This window comes from Podarcis tiliguerta (genome assembly GCF_965153285.1).
Source record: "Podarcis tiliguerta genome assembly, chromosome: 2".
Taxonomy (NCBI): Eukaryota; Metazoa; Chordata; class Lepidosauria; order Squamata; family Lacertidae; genus Podarcis; species Podarcis tiliguerta.
In genome coordinates this window covers 102812201-102830015 of record NC_139535.1, presented here as the reverse complement: position 1 = coordinate 102830015, position 17815 = coordinate 102812201, and the positions used below count along the sequence as shown (strand labels likewise).

The following is a 17815-nucleotide window of genomic DNA, read 5'->3' as shown; positions in this document are numbered from 1 at the left end:
CAAAGTATTGGAGCCTCAGCTTCACGATCTGTCCTTCCAGTGAGCACTCAGGGCTGATTTCCTTAAGAATGGATAGGTTTGATCTTCTTGCAGTCCATGGGACTCTCAAGAGTCTCCTCCAGCACCATAATTCAAAAGCATCAATTCTTCGGCGATCAGCTCCAGCTCTCACTTCCATACATCACTACTGGGAAAACCATAGCTTTTACTATACGGGCCTTTGTTGGCAAGGTGATGTCTCTACTTTTTAAGATGCTGTCTAGGTTGGTCATTGCTTTCCTCCCAAGAAGCAGGCGTCTCTTAATTTCGTGGCTGCTGTCACCATCTGCAGTGATCATGGAACCCAAGAAAGTAAAATCTCTTACTGCCTCCATTTCTTCTCCTTCTATTTGCCAGGAGGTGATGGGACCAGTGGCCATGATCTTCGTTTTTTTGATGTTGAGCTTCAGACCATATTTTGCGCTCTCCTCTTTCACCCTCAATAAAAGGTTCTTTAATTCCTCCTCACGTTCTGCCATCAAGGTTGTGTCATCTGCATATCTGAGGTTGTTGATATTTCTTCCAGCTGATTAAATTAAGGATGTTCAATGCTATTATTATTATTATTATTATTATTATTATTACCACACCCATCTGCCTGGGTTGCCCCAGCCACTCTGGGCAGCTTCCAACATATATAAATAATAATAATAACAAAACGTTACAAACCTTCCCTATACAGCATGGGTAGGCAAACTAAGGCCCGGGGGCTGGATCTGGCCCAATTGCCTTCTAAATCCAGCCCGTGGATGGTCCAGTAATCAGCATGTTTTTACATGAGTAGAATGTGTGCTTTTATTTAAAATGCATCTCTGGGTTATTTGTGGGGCCTGCCTGGTGTTTTTACATGAATGTAATGTGTGCTTTTATTTAAAATGCATCTCCGGGTTATTTGTGGGGTATAGGAATTCGTTCATTTTTTTCCCCTTCTAAATATAGTCCGGCCCCCACAAGGTCTGAGTGACAGTTGACTGGCCCCCTGCTTAAAAAGTTTGTTGACTCCTCCTAAACAGGACTGCCTTCAGGTGTCTTCTAAAGGTTGTATAGTTATTTATCTCCTTGGCTTGGGGGTCGCATAACTCCATACCCTCCAACATTTCTCTGATGAAAATAGGGGCATCCTAAGAAAAAGTGGGACATTCCAGGATCAAATCAGAAACTGGGACGGCATCTGTAAATCTGGGGATATTTCTGGAAAATAGGGTAAAAGCTAGAGAGCATTAAAACAGGCCAAACAGAGGCTAGTAGGAATTGGTGGCATCATGGAGACAGATGGGGATGTCATGGAGACAGACAGCAGGGACAACCTGGTCATCTCTTGGAGGGCTATTTGGCAATCCTCTGCATTCCACATGAGCTTTTCTCAGCCTGAACCCCACCAAATAAGCTATGCAGAAGAAGGAGCAACTTGCTTTAGCATGTTGAACACCTACTTTGGGACAGCAAAGGATACAGGCGTGCCCCCAAGCTACGACCCTGGTCTTTCAGAGGAAGTGTAACCCTATCAAGATCAGGCAATCTCCCACCCATCCAATCTAGGGAACCACCCACTAACAGTGCCTCATCTGGATTTGGGGGATGTAAAACACAGAGCAGTCAAGTACAACATCCCTAGAGTGGACATAAAAAGGGGATGTCTGGAACAACCAGTCGGAACTTCCTGTTTCCTCCTAGGCTGGGACAGACTTCCTCTACATGTGACCAGAGGTGAGCCACCATCTCTCTCTCTCTGACCACATTCATTGAAGAAGCAACATCTGCTTAGTCTGAGATGCTCTCAAAGGAGCTATCTCCTTATGGGATAGTTTCCAGGTGTATATTACTTTTGTAACTCAAGCCTGCCTTCTGGGATCCATTTGTGAACAGAATGTGTAAGTAAACTCTTTTTATACTTTTATAGAAGACTGTGTCATGTCTATCTTTCTATGAGGGACTAAAGGAGAAATTACCAAGGAAACTTATTGTAGAGGCTTTAGCGAGCCTGAGCAAATGCATCCGCTGTGCAAGTTTAAAAGGGGGAATGTTACTCTGCTAAATTGTAGAACTTGTTAACACAAGTTGGAAAGGATATAGTCAAACAATATATCCTCTCCTGCATCCCTGAACATTTCCACAGGATTGAGTTTGTTTGTTGGCTCTCATCCAATCCATTACTGAGGCAAGACCTTGTCCAGCACTTCCACTGTCTCACCTGCAGACGCAAAGGAGAAATAGAGCTGAGCGTCATCAGCATCCTGCGGACAACATACTCCAAAACTCTGGATAACCCCACCCAGCGGTTTCATGTAGATGTTCAGCAGCCACCTGCAACTCCAGGAATAACTCAGTAACCAGACCTTTTAATATTCCTTCTTTTCCCACCTCCCCCCTCTCCCTCAGTACTCTCAAAGCTGGTTTTGTTTTGCCAAATTATCACCAATCAGGGTGACAAAGTCCCAGCACACTCTGTAACTCAAATTATACCAACTAAAAGCCAGGCTAGGAGTTCTCCTTGCAATTTATAGACTGGAGCATTTGGCTCAACTTACAAAACACTTTAAAAAGTGGAATTAAATTTTAATGGTGAAATATGTAATCACTATACTGTTTTATTATGCATGAGTAGGAAAAAAAGAAAAAGAAAAAACACACCAACGCTTTCAATTTAAATAATATCCAGCTTTTAAACACTATTAATGAACCTAGCGGACTCCAAATTAGAATTATGTACCCAAGTTTTCTAAATGTTTGGCTTATCCTAACCGTTTATCACCAGGGTCGCTTCTGCTAATGAGAACGGATAATTGGGAATTGATTGCTCTGGCAAATAAATGCCTTGGTGTGTTTAATTTCTTAAACTGACACACAGCAGGGGAAATCTATGATGCACTGCTCTATTCTTGTTGACAAGAAATTTATGGGAAATTTTGTTCAAGGTCGACTCTAGTTTCCTTCTCCTATCCTGAATTCACACATCACAGAAGAATGTCACATGACTGACCCTAGAAACACATTCACAGAGAGAAGTGAACCATCCTCTCCACAGGTAAAATGGTAGGAGGACATGCACATACAGTAGTAGCTTTAAAGATGTGCCGCTGTAATACCAAATATTGCCACTAGGAACACCATAACTATATACAGTGGTACCTCAGTTTTAGAACGCAAATGCTTCCATTTTCGAACACATCTTGTAAGTCGAACAGCTTCCGCTGAGCATGTATTGCTCAATTTGGTTTTTCAAACGTTTCAGAACTCGAATGGTCTTCCAAAACAGATTACTTTCGAAAACCAAGGTACCACTGTATCTGGAAAGCTTTTGCATACTAGGCAGTATTCTGCATGAATGCATCCTCACCAGGGATTCCCTGTTCTCATTTCACAGAGAGCTGTAATGTAACATTTGAACCAACCTTGTGCAATTTCTACTAATGACTGAAGTACTGTACTAAATGTTGACAATGGGAGAGGCAACTCCAAAAAAAACCCCCCAAAACCCACACCTTTTAATATCTCTCCACCCCCATTGTTCAGCCTGGACATTGAGATCCAGCGCCGAGGGCCTTCTGGCAGTTCCCTCATTGCAAGAAGTGAGGTTACAGGGAACCAGACAGAAGGCCTTCTCGGTAGTGGCGCCCTCCCTTCAGATGTGAAGGAAATAAGCAGCTATCTTCTCTTTAAAAGAGAAGGCAGCCCTGTTTAGGGAAGTTTTAAATATTTAATACTGTATTGTTTTTAACACTTGATTGGAAGCTGCCCAGAGTGACTGGGGAAACTCAGCCAGATGGGCATGGTATAAATAATTATTATTATTATTATTATTATTATTATTATTATTATTATTATTATTAAAAAATAGGATTCTTGAGTTCTACAGGAGTCCTTCTTCATCCCTCCAGAGAGCCAGGCATAAGGTGTCCAGCATGCTGAATTAGTACTCCAGACTGAAACCTACAAACCACCAAGCATCTGAGCAGATTCTCATGCAGATCAAGCCTAGTTAAACAAGTTCCAATAAGTGCTGGAAGTGTAAAGAGAAAGAAGGTACATTTTATCATATGTGGTGGAATTGTAAAGTAACTGTACCCCTATGAAACTGTACCTTCCACTGGGGCTCATGATATCCTGTCTGAACTAGCACAGATAAGGCAGGAGATCAGCAGCACCATAATCTGTGAGTGTGTGCCAGTTACCAGACGTCCCCGTTTCCCGGGGACAGTCCCCAGATTTACAAATCAGTCCCCTGACAAAATCCATCAATTTAGTAAAGGTAAAGGGACCCCTGACCGTTAGGTCCAGTTGCGGACGACTCTGGGGTTGCGGCACTCATCTTGCTTTATTGGCCGAGGGAGCTTCCGGGTCATGTGGCCAGCATGACTAAGCCACTTCTGGTGAACCAGAGCAGCGCATGGAAATGCCGTTTACCTTCCCACTGGAGCGGTACCTATTTATCTACTTGCACTGGCGTGCTTTCAAACTGCTAGGTTGGCAGGAGCAGGGACTGAGCAACAGGAGCTCACCCCGTCGTGGGGATTCGAACTGCCGACCTTCTGATCAGCAAGCCCTAGGCTCAGTGGTTTAGACCACAGCGCCACCCACGTCCCATCAATTTAGTAGGAAGTTGAAAAGTGTCCCTGGATTCATTGAAAAGAAATCTAGTAACCTTAAGCTAAGAACACTTTCCTATATTTGTGCAGAAGAGTTGCTGAGCTGAGAGGAGTATTTCTTCCCTTCTCCAGGACTGAAGGAGCCATGCTTCTTTCTCCACTGGCATTAAGGAAGAGGACACTCTGACAATTAGCATGCAACAAACACCCAGCAAATGGCTCCCAATGTTCCCTCTGAAAGGTACCTATTAAGCCTCTTGAGGGAAGCTTTTCCTGCCTTCTCGTGTGAGGCTCGGGGACACGTGACTGATGATGGATGATGCTTCAGCAAAGCTGCTGGAAATGGAGGGAGGCATTATTGACAGCTCTTCCTGCCGCATCAATATGTCAACATAAAGCAGGTCTCTGGTGGTAAATCAACTGCTGTGGTGCACAGAACGACCGTGGGGAGGAACCATGATTGCTACAAGCCACTGAAACTGGTAATAAAAAAGGTAAAGGACTCCTGACAGTTAAATTCAGTCATGAACGACTCTGGGGTTGTGGCGCTCATCTCGCTTTACTGGCCGAGGAAGCCGACATTTGTCCACAGACAGTTTTTCTGGGTCATGTGGCCAGCATGACTAAGCTGCCTCTGGCAAAACCAGAGCAGCACACGGAAACGCTGTTTACCTTCCCACAGGAGTGGTACCTATTTACCTACTTGCACTTTGATATGAATTCAAACTGCTAGGTTGGCAGGAGCTGGGGCCGAGCAACGGGAGCTCACCCTGTCGCAGGGATTCGAACTGCCAACCTTCCGATCGGCAAGTCCTAGACTCAGTGGTTTAGACCACAGTGCCACCCGCATCCCTGAAACTGGTAATAACTCAGGGATAATCCACAGGTGTGCACAATAAACCTTTCATCGAGTCAGAAGGCTGTATGACACAATTCAGAGTGTTGGTGCTGACCTTTAAAGCCCTAAATGGCCTCGGTCCTCTATACCTGAAGGAGCATCTCTACCCCCATCATTCAGCCCAGACACTGAGGTTGAGCTCTGAGGGCCTTCTGCCAGTTCCCTCGCTGTGAGAAGTGAGGTTACAGAGAACCAGGCAGAGGGCCTTCTTGGTAGTGGTGCCTGCCCTGTGGAACGCCCTCCCAGCAGATGGCAAGGCAATAAACAACTATTTTACCTATAAAAGACAACTGTTTGGGGAAGTTTTTAATGTCTGATGCTGTATTTTTAATATTCGGTTGGAAGCTGCCCAGAGTGGCTGGGGAAACCCAGCCAGATGGGCAGGATATAAATAAATTATTATTATTATTATTATTATTATTATTATTATTATTATTATTATTGCCAGTGCTTTTCAGGATGACGCACAGAAAAGGACCCAGTTAATGAGCATTTATGCCAGCATGGAGTATGGCTGCTGTTACAGGGGAGATCATAGAATCATAGAGTCGGAAGGGACCCCAAGGACCATAGAGTCCAACCTCCTGCAATGCAGGAAAATACCACTGTCCCATATGGGGATCAAACCTGCGACCTTGGTATCATCAGCACCACGCTCTAACCAGCTGAGCTATCCAATTATGTAGGGTGCATTTCTGTCGAGCTGCAGAAATGGATAAGATATGAGTAGATTCTTCCCATCTGTTGTGTAGGGAATCCACACATTCACCAAAGGTAATGGTAGCAGTAGTCACTTACATCTGATGTCATGGAGAAAACGATAGTCCCTATGTTCTCTAGGAGATACAGTGGTAATCTCGGGTTAAGTACTTAATTCGTTCCGGAGGTCTGTTCTTAACCTGAAACTCTTCTTAACCGGAAGCACCACTTTAGCTGATGGGGCCTCCTGCTGCAGCGGGGCCACCGGAGCATGATTTCTGTTCTCATCCTGAAGCAAAGTTCTTAACCTGAAGCACTATTTCTGGGTTAGCGGAGTCTGTAACCTGAAGCATATGTATCCTGAGGTACCACTGTTTTGCCAGCTGAGCTCCAGCCGACCCGATCGCTCCAGTTGTTTACGGAAGTCCCAAAGCAGCTTTTGCCAACCTGATGCCCTCATAAGGATGTAAGAAGAGCATGTTGGGCCACTCCAGTGTCTCATCGAGTCCAACATCCTGTTCTCACAGCAGCCAACTCGATGCCTGTGGGAAACTCTCAAGCAGAACCTGAGCACAATAGTTACCCTGCCCTCCCGTGGTTTTCAGAAACCCCCTTCCGGGTGCTTTGATTCCAACTCCCATCACCTGTGATCATTCATCATGCTGGCTTGGGCTGATGGACATTGGAGCCTGGTAGCATCTTGGGGGGTCACCATGTTGGCAAAGGCCTTGTTGTTGTTGCTGCTGCTATCTGCTTCTCCTGATTTGGTTCTTCTGCTGATGGGTTTTTTCAAAGTCATGAAATGTATTTTTCGTAATTTTTTTGTGCCGGATGTTTGTTGTACAGTGGTACCTCAGGTTAAGCACTTAATTCGTTCCGGAGGTCCGTTCTTAACCTGAAACTGTACTTAACCTGAAGCACCACTTTAGCTAATGGGGCCTCCTGCTGCTGCCACGCTGCCAGAGCACGATTTCTGTTCTCATCCTGAAGCAAAGTTCTTAACCTGAGGTACTATTTCTGTGTTAGTGGAGTCTGTAACCTGAAGCATATGTAACCTGAAGCGTATGTAACCCAAGGTACCACTGCATTTTTGACTAGCTGTCTTCCATCTTTTTTAAAAAAATAAAAATTGACAGCTGGTGGATAGCTCGGTCTGTAGAACATGAAACTCTCATTTTATTTTATTTTATTTTATTTTATTTTATTTTATTTTATGCTTTATTGAGATTAAAAAGCAAACAAACAGTCATCAAAAGAATAATACACCTTATCAAAAATTAATTACATAATTTCTATAGCGACTTCCGGTCACCCCATCATGGGTCCACAACATATTTGATATAACACACTTTTCATTTTCAATCATAACATATCACAATTGTCTTATTTTCCTAAGATTTTCTACTGTTCCACAGAAGTCATTCTGGGCCTGCCAACGACTTCAGATTTTTACAGTGCTCCCTAAGATATTTTTTTTACATGCCCCTTTCTTTAATAAATGTTTGTTCAGTGCGGTCTCTTAGTTTTCCCATCATCATTGCTAGTTCTGCATACTCTAGCAGTTTCGACTGTCATTTCAGTTTAGTCAGAATTGAATCACCTTTCCAGTTTCTGTCTATTGACATTCTTGCTGCTACAGTAGCATATAAAAATATCTTCCTCACCTGTTTAGGAATATCCGAGCCCATTATGCCCAAAAGAAAGGCTTCAGGGTTGTTGTTGTTGTTTGCAAAGGAGATCTTAAACATCTTTTTGAGCTCATTATAAATTACCTCCCAGAATTCCTTTATTTATTTTTTTACAGTTCCACCCCATGTGAAACATTGTGCCTTCCACTCTCATTTTCTTTTCTTTTTTTATATATACATTTTTATTGGTTTTTTTACATATCATTTTTAACAATTCTTTAACATAACTTCTTATCTTATACAATATTTTAGACTTCTGTCAACAACCTCTGATGATTTTCCGTTCTTTATCACTTATTCTGCATTTCTTAATTTCTCTATTACTCTTAATTATCATTAACTAATAATTCTCTTCATATTCTTTCGTGCAATATTTCAAATAGTCCTCATTCTTGCAGTCCTATAAGCGTAATCTGTTCATTACAATTGCTTTTCAAATAGTTCCTATATTTACTCCAATCTTCTAAGAATCTCTGGTCCTGCAGGTTTCGAATCCTTCCTGTTAATTTATCTAATTCTGCATATTCCATTAACTTCATCCGCCATTCTTCTTTCGTCAGTAATTCTTCTTGCTTCCATTTTTGTGCCAGTAATATTCTTGCCGCCGTCACTGCATATAAAAACAACTTACAATCCTGTCTATTAATATCATCTCCAACAATGGCAAGTAAGAATGCTTCTGGTTTCTTAATAAATGTATATTTCAACATCTTTTTCATCTCATTATATATCATTGCCCAGAAACTTTTTACTTTTTTACATTCCCACCACGTGCCTTCCACTCTCATTTTCAGGGTCGTGGGTTTGAGCCCCACTGTGGCGTTTGCCTCCTAGGTGGGTTATAAGGAACGGGTTAAATGAGTGTGAAGTGATTGGCCAGTGGGAACCCAAGGGGAGGAGTTAGAGTTGGAGTTGTTTGGAAGTCAGTTGGGAGTTGGAGAAGGAAGAGGGAGGATAAGTCTGTGGGTTGGTCGAGTTGTGTGGTGAGAGAGTGAGAGGAACTGTTAGGTGGAGTCCTAGGAGTGTGGTGGAGTCTCCTTCTTTGGAGGTCTTTAAGCAGAGGCTTGACAACCATATGTCAGGAGTGCTCTGATGGTGTTTCCTGCTTGGCAGGGTGTTGGACTCGATGGCCCTTGTGGTCTCTTCCAACTCTATGATTCTATGATTCTATGAGTCAGATAGATAGTTGGGATAATCAGTTTGAAGTTGTTAGGAATGTATAGGACAATAAAGGAACTAAGATTAAGAAACTGACAAGAAAAATTAACTGAAACCTTAAACTTGTTCATGCTTATAAAAATAAACTTGATCATTTGTTAATGTTAACAACTGTCTGGACTCCGTGTGTACCCGAGAGAAACGGGTTGGTGGCAGCGAAGAGGCAATCACAGTGGTGGCACAGGGATCAATAGACCGTCAAACGTCCGGGGACCCTGTGTGATCACCACACCCACATTGGGCAAAAGATTCCTGCATTGCAGGGGTTGGACTAGATGATCTTCTCGGTCCCTTCCAACTCTACGATTCTATGAGCATAAAAAAGTTTTGCAGCTGCATTTTATTCTATTTTATTTGTAAGCTGCCTTGAAAGGGTTTTTACCCTTATAAAGGCAGCCTAAAAAGACCTTTTTTAAACCATCAAGCAAACACGTTTTCTGCATAGCTACTCATTTGTACGCTTTATCACAGGAATTCCACACAGGAGGGCTTCTAATGGATGAAGTGCTTTCCTGTTTGATAGTGTACATTTCGCTCAAGGGATGGCGTCTTCCTCTTCTGTGGGTGGGGTTTTAATGGGGCAGGAGGCAGAGCCAGTGTCAACAAACACACACGCAAGCTTAAAATTACGCCACAGCTTGAGCCAGTGAATTATACACGCTTAAAAGTGCACAGTGAACGACCAGTCGCTGCCAAGAACACAGCATCTTAGATACTTTCTCTGAAACCAACAAGCACCCAACACTTTCCCCCTCTCCTGATTGATTTAATTAAGCTGAGACTTGTTGCTGCTTGCCAGCACATAATGCGCACAGTGGTACCTCAGGTTAAGAACTTAATTCGTTCTGGAGGTCCGTTCTTAACCTGAAACTGTTCTTAACCACTTTAGCTAATGGGGTCTCCTGCTGTCGCCGCCGCATGATTTCTGTTCTCATCCTGAAGCAAAGTTCTTAACCTGAGGTATTATTTCTGGGTTAGCGGAGTCTGTAACCTGAAGCGTCTGTAACCGGAGGTACCACCGTATTTTATATGTCGCTGTTTCTGGGCAGGGAGCATAAAGCAAAGTTGTCATCAGACATCCATAGGCCTGGAGAGAGGTTTCTAGTTACACCAATTTATTGCAGCGTGACCCTTTGCAGATCCAGTTTCTTGAAAGAGATAACCAGATTCAGCTCTTTCTGCCAAGGAGCCGAAATGTCAGTGTGACAAGCTGATCCCTTACCCCACCATAACTTAATACATCCTGTGCATGCTTGGGAGGATGTTTTTGATGAACTAGCAACTTAATTTAGCAAGGAATTTCCAGCATGTGGCCAGTCTCCTCATGCACCAGCTATCAGGATTCACCTTGAATTGGACTGTGTGGGGAGCAGGAGGAGAGTTGGCTGGCCATTCCATCATTATGACTCAACTTGTGTCTCAGAATTGGCGGCGAGCGCAGGAAAAATTCCAGGAAAGCAAAAGCTGTCAAACAGACAAGATGGCACCAGTAGATTTCAAAATACATGGCTGCTTTCTAAAGGAGGCTCTTCCAAAACAGACACGGCATATTACTTATGGCTGGAATGGGAAGGCGGGGGTAGAGAAAACCTGTCGTACAGTATTGATTTACGGCAGAGAAGGAACTGAAAGGAATAAGGTCTAAAGGCAGGAAGGATTGCATGCCAATGACACAGAATCAGAGAATTGTAGCGATCCAAGGGACCCAAAGGGTCCGATCCCAAGCATTATCTCTCCCCTGCCACTTATCTATCATCAGGTGCCTGTGGCCTAAACTGCTGAGCCACTTGGGCTTGCCAATCAGAAGGTCGGTGGTTCGAATCCCCGCGACGGAGTGAGCTCCTGTTGCTTGGTCCCAGCTCCTGCCAACCTAGCAGTTCAAAAGCACACCAGTGCAAGTAGATAAATAGGTCCCGCTGCAGCGGGAAGGTAAATGGCATTTCCGTGCGCTCTGGTTTCCATTGCACCAGAAGCGGTTTAGTCATGCTGGCCACATGAACCGGAAAGCTGTCTGCAGACGAACACTAGATCCCTTGGCCTGAAGGCAAGATGAGCGTTGCAACCCCATAGCCGCCTTTGACTAGACATAACCGTCCAGGGATCCTTTTTTTAAAAAAAAGGTAATGACCCCTGACAGTTAAGTCCAGTCGCAGACGACTCTGGGGTTGTGGCGCTCATCTTGCTTTAAAGGCCAAGGGAGCCATCATCTGTCCACAGACAGTTTGTCTGGGTCATGTGGCCAGCATGACTAAGCCGCTTCTGGCGCAACAGAACACCAAAACCAGAGCAGCGCATGGAAACGCCGTTTAACTTTCCGCTTACCTTTTAAAAGCAACAATAAGCAGTCCAAACAATGACAATTCACCAAATCTGGGCATTTTTTCAAAGGCTGTGTACTGGAATTCTCCTGTTGTAACTTGATTTAGATCATACCCTCCAACATTTCTCTGATGAAAACGGAAACACCCTATTCCATTGTTGTTGTTGTTTTATATACCACCCAGCTTACTGGGTTGCTCCAGCCACTCAGGGCAGCTTCCAACATATAAAAAAATCATAATAAAACATTTAAAAACTTCCTTATGCAGGGCTGCCTTCAGATGTCTTCTAAAGGTTGTATAGTTATTTATCTCTTCAGCTCAGGGGTCGCATAATTCCACACCCTCCAACATTTCTCCGGTGAAAATAGGGACATCCTAAGGAAAAGCAGGACATTCCGGAATCAAATCAGAAATCGGAACGGCTTCTGTAAATCTAGGACCGTCCCTGGAAAATAGGGACACTTCAAGGGTTTGTTATATAAGCTGCCCTAGGAATATATATTTGTACATTGAAGGCAGCTATGCATTAAACACATTAAATACACACACTTATATGAAAGTGAATATGAGGAATCCCAGTTGCTTTCCCCTTAATAACATAAAACATCCACATCAATCTTAGGCTTCAATTGAACTGTCATAAATGGCATTACAGTGGTACCTCTGGTTATGAACTTAATTTGTTCTGGAGGTCTGGTCTTAATCTGAAACTGTTCTTAACCTGAGGTACAACTTTAGCTTATGGGGCCTCCCGCTGCCACCGCACCACCAGCGCACAATTTCTGTTCTCATCCTGAGGTAAAGTTCTTAACCCGAGTTAGTATTTCTGGGTTAGCGGAGTCTGTAACCCGAAGTGTTTGTAACCCGAGGTGTTTGTAACCCGAGGTACCACTGTATTGGCCTGTCCTTGCAGCGCCATCTCTTACAATTCCTCCCTCACGCCCAACAAACACAAAATGGATTCTAATCTATGAAAACTTCTGTCCAATCCAATTTCTCAGTCTTTTTAAAGTGCTGCAAGACTCTTGGGCTGTGTCTCTTAATGCTGCTCAAAGCAGGCATATCATTGCCCTGAGGCAGTCATATGCTAGAGCGATTAGCATCATAAATACCTAGAGATGCAGAGTCTCAGGAATTCCTATCTGTTTGTGACTCTATAAAACGCCCATCGAGGGTGTGGATGGACGGACAGGAATGGCCTAGTTATCTCTTCCTGCATATGACCTTCCAGTGGAAGCACTTGCGTTCCAACCCTAGCTCTTCCATGGCCTCCAGCAAGTTGCACTCACTCCCCTTCTTGGGGGTGGGGTGTGTGTGTGTGTGTTTCAGCTTTGCCTTTTTGTGGTGGAAAGTCCAGCTCTAAGGATTGAGTTCATCCATTTGCTTCGACCTTTTCTTCGCTCACACAAGATGGTTATCTTCTGCTCAAGAAATGGAATGTGGGAGCCAGAGCAGAACATGGACGGTACAGTGGTACCTCGGGTTACAGACGCTTCAGGTTACAGACGCTTCAGGTTACAGACTCCGCTAACCCAGAAATAGTACCCCGGATTAGGAACTTTGCTTCAGGATGAGAACAGAAATCAGGCTCAGGTGGCGCTGCAGCAGCAGGAGGCCTCATTAGATAAGGTGGTAATACAGGTTAAGAACAGTTTCAGGTTAAGAACGGACCTCCAGAATGAATTAAGTTCTTAACCCGAGGTACCACTGTATTTCATTTTGCTGCAGCACTGTGTGCTCACCACTTCCTCGAGGGACCATGCTATAGGTTCTGGTTTCCTTTGGAGGAGACCCACGGTGGGATGCTACTGCTGCTGCTGCTGCTGTTGTTGTTGTTGAGTTTTTGCGTGTCGAGGTCCCCAATCCACCCCCCAAATAACTCACAACAGACACGTAATTTTTGTTTAAGATTTTTGGCATGATTTTGGCCACAACTTTATTCAAATACAAACCGTGAGTGGTTGTTTAGGCATTGGTTAAGACTATCTGTCCCTCCGCCTGGGGACAGAACTGACTTCCGGGCACCACCGAAAGACAGTGCGGGGGAAAGCAAGTCGGGGAGGCATTGGAGCTGAGACACAAACCCTCAATTCTCATCCGCCTGCTCCCCAAAGGCTTGCCGGCCCTAGTCCCATTCCAGGGATTGGACGAAAAGATGGCAAGCCCCAGGATTCCTTTAACGGAATTCCCTTTCCGCAGCAACCATGGAGGGGCAGGCACAGCCTATCCTGACCCCTCTTCCACCAGATTTATAACCAATGCCTAACCACAACCTTACAAGTTGTGACGATTTGCTACACAGTAGGCAAAAACCACCCAGCCAGCCAATTTGCCAGGTGGAAAAATTCCTACCAGGCCCCTGCTCAAAGGCAGACGACCCCCATGACAGGCATAGCAAGGTCAACGCAACAACCCCTTACTCTAGGGCGGGTGGGCGGGTGATCCGTTGCACGCAGCAAAAGAGAAAGTACAAGGCTGCGTGCAGAGTATTTAAACCTTTTTACCCCTCCCACCAAAATTGCAACATAACTTTTACCCCAGCAACCCAGTGAACCAATCACTGCCCCAGGCCATCTTTAGAGACCCTGCCTGGTAACAGAGGGGTGGCTCAGCAGACCCCACCGCAACACATGCTCTCCATGAAGGAGAACACGCTTTGCAATATTTGCTTTATTCAGGTAAGCGGTTGTACGAGAGAACAGACCCAACATTAGGTACCCAGAGAGAAGCATCTGCATCTAATCAACCTGAATGTTGGAAGATTTAGACAAAAAGACGGCCTCGGCCCAATATACCTGAAGGAGCATCTTCACCCCCATCGTTCTGCTCGGACACTGAGGTCCAGCTCCGAGGGCCTTCTGGCAGTTCCCTCACTGCAAGAAGCAAAGCTAAAGGGAACCAGGCAGAAGGCCTTCTCAGTAGTGGTGCCCGCCCTGTTTAGGGAAGTTTTTAATGTGTGACTTTTTAATGTATTTTTAATCTTTGTTGGAAGCCACCCAGAGTGGCTGGGGAAACCCAGCCAGATGGGCGGGGTACAAATAATAAATTGTTGGATTATGGAACTCACTGCCACAAGAGGTGCTGATTGCCACCCAACTGGATGGTTTTAAAAGAAGACTGGGCAAATCTGTGGACAATAAAGCTCTCAATCACTCCTAGCCATGGCGTCTATGTTTTGTCTCCACTGATGGAGGCCGTATGCTTCTGAATTACAGTTGCCAGAAGCCATAGGAGGAAAGAGGGCTGATGTGCTCAAGTCCTACTTTCGGGCTTCCCATAAGTTAGCTACTGTGAGAGCAGGATGCTGGGTTCATCACAATGACAATGCGGTTACACGATTTAGATAATTAATTACGTAAAGTACATAAGTTGCATGAATTCACCACAGTGGGCAGGGAGACCAATAATGCAGAAGATGAACTGCAATGGAATGGAAACAGCACTGCACAAAAACCAATGCAGTGCAGAGTAGGAAATGATGTTTTATTGTCTCCCTAGGTAAAGGTAAAGGTAAAGGGACCCCTGACAATTAGATCCAGTCGTGACCAACTCTGGGGTTGCGGCGCTCATCTCGCTCTATTGGCTGAGGGAGCCGGCGTACAGCTTCCGAGTCATGTGGCCAGCATGACTAAGCCTCTTCTGGCGAAACAGAGCAGCACATGGAAACGCCATTTACCTTTCCGCCGGAGCAGTACCTATTTATCTACTTGCACTTTGACGTGCTTTCGAACTGCTAGGTTGGCAGGAGCAGGGACTGAGCAACGGGAGCTCACCCCGTTGCGGGGATTCGAACCGCCGACCTTCTGATCGGCAAGTCCTAGGCTCTGTGGTTTAACCCACAGGGCCACCCGCGTCCCTAGGCTCTACCAAATTTCATAGTGTCCCTCTTTGCCAGGTCCCACCAAATTCTATCTTGTTTCTGCTCCAGAGTGAACACGTACCCTCCCAAGAGCTGCCCTTTTCTACCTGCCTGGTCACACCCACTGACTGTCAGAAGAGTGGGGGGATACTTTAAAAACTTGCAGCCCTCTTTGCTCTGGATGTAACAAGAATGGATCTACTTTCAGCTATCAAGTGCCGGAAGTCACACGATTCTAGTTTGAAAACGCTGCACAAAAATAGACTGCTCCTGATCCCACCAAAGCCAATGGCAAAACATATATACTTTTCATTCAATATCTGAGCCTTCGTTTTTTGGTTTTGTTTTTTCAAAACCACAGAATGTGGATTGGCAACATTATAAGACTTGGGAGGGTTATTATAGATGCTCTTTTATTAATGTGAATGCGGTCAGATTGTTTCTTTGGAGGTGCAGACGGAGGGAGATTTATTAAAAGCAGCCTCTGGGCAACTACCAGAGATTAAGAAAAATGTAGCTAACTACCTGTTATGTCAAGTTTCATTTTCCAGATCAAAATTCACTGTGTCAGCGGGTTTCCTTTGTTGTTAATTGAAAAGAAAGAGGAAAAAACCAACCACACAAACACGCACAGAGAGAACTTTGTATGCACTGGAGAACTTCACAAGACTAGCTCACAAGATTTATATTTTCTAAATGGCTGTTATTTTCTACTTAAAACAGAGCTTCAGATAAAAGGCAGAGGCACTTAGATAATGGTGAGCCAAGGCGTTTGATGATGTTGTTCCCATGACTTCTGTACACCAATCCAGACACACTGGATGGCTCATGCAAAACGGATGAAAGCGACAACCATGTAATACAAATTATTATGGGCACAATCTAGCCAAAGGTACGCTCATTTAACTTTTAAAAGCTCCAATATACAGGCTTCTGTTGTAGCACACACAGCATAACTAAACATCCAGTGTCTACCCAGAGATGGCTGAGGGCAGATTTTCTGCATTGCAGGGGGTTGGACTAAATGACCCTTGAGATCCCTTCCAACTCTTGATTCTATGATTCTACCATCTTTACACCTGCGCAGGTGTTGATTGTCGCACTCTTTGCTTTCTGAAAGGACTGCAGAAGGACCGTCTCTGGTTCACATGCTTATGGGACGGCTGTGCTTTGACCCTTTAAATAACTCATTGCCAAATCCACCAATTGAACAATTTGGATCTGAAATCCTCCAGCAAACGAATCTTTCTGAAGAACTGCATAAGTCCTGCTAGGCATCTTCCTTTGTGATCTTGTTGTCGCCGCTGCTGCGCTTTCAGATTGCACCGCTGCCCACAGGAGTTCCACGTCAACCTGACTGTAAACCCTGGGATTGTGAAGAAGGAGGAGGAAGAGGAGGAGGAGGAGGAGGAGGAGGAGGAGGAGGAAGAGGAGGAGGAGAAGAAGAAGAAGAAGAAGAAGAAGAAGAAGAAGAAGAAGAAGAAGAAGAAGAAGAAGAAGAAGTTATTATTTATACCCCGCCCATCTGGCTGGGTTTCCCCAGCCACTCTAGGCGGCTTTCAACATAATATTAAAATACAATAGTCTATTAAACATTAAAAGCTTTCCTAAGCAGGACTGCATTCAGATGTCTTCTAAAAGTCTGGTAGTTGTTTTTCTCTTGGACATCTGGTGGGAGGGCATTAAACAGGGCGGGTGCCACTGCTGAGAAGGCCCTCTGCCTGGTTCCGAGGGAACTGCTAGAAGGCCCTCGGTGCTGGACCTCAGTGTCCGGGCAGAATGATGGGGGTGGAGACGCTCCATCAGGTATACTGGACACAGGCCGTTTAGGGCTTTAAAAGTCAGCACCAACACTTGAATTGCGCTCGGAAACGTACTGGGAGCCAATGTAGGTCTTTCAGGACCGGTGTTATATGGTCTCAGTGGCCGCTCCCAGACACTAGTCTAGCTGCCGCATTCTGGATTAGTTGTAGTTTCCGGGTCACCTTCAAAGGTAGCCCCACATAGAGCGCATTGCAGTTGTCCAAGCGAGAGATAACTAGAGCATGCACCACTCTGGCAAGACAGTCCGCGGGCAGGTAGGGTCTCAGCCTGCATACCAGATGGAGCTGGTAGACAGCTGCCCTGGACACAGAATTGACCTGCGCCTCCATGCACAGCTGTGATTCCAAAATGACTCCCAGGCTGTGCACCTGGTCCTTCAGGGACACAGTTACCCCATTCGGGACCAGGGAGTCCTCCACACCTGCCTACCTCCTGTCCGCCAAAAACAGTACTTCTGTCTTGTCAGGATTCAGCATCAATCTGTTAACCGCTATCCATCCTCCAACCGCCTCCAGACACTGACACAGGACCTTCACCGCCTTCACCGGTTCTGATTTATCATCCGCATACTGATGAACACCCAGCCCAAACCCCCTGATTATCTCTCCCAGCGGCAGCATGTAGATGTTGAAAAGCATGGGGGAGAGGACAGAGCCATGAGGCATCCCACAAGTGAGATCCCA

The 17815-nt window shown here is 45.0% G+C and overlaps 2 long non-coding RNA genes across 2 annotated transcripts in view; both read left to right on the top strand.

The window, feature by feature from the left end:
• Positions 1 to 17815, top strand: part of LOC310671712 — a 129352-nt gene that overhangs the window by 99348 nt on the left and 12189 nt on the right. The window lies entirely within an intron of this gene.
• Positions 1988 to 14603, top strand: LOC310671765. The gene is made up of 4 exons (XR_014508165.1): positions 1988 to 2365; positions 2955 to 3064; positions 4758 to 5119; positions 14128 to 14603. It is a non-coding gene; the product is annotated as an uncharacterized lncRNA (long non-coding RNA).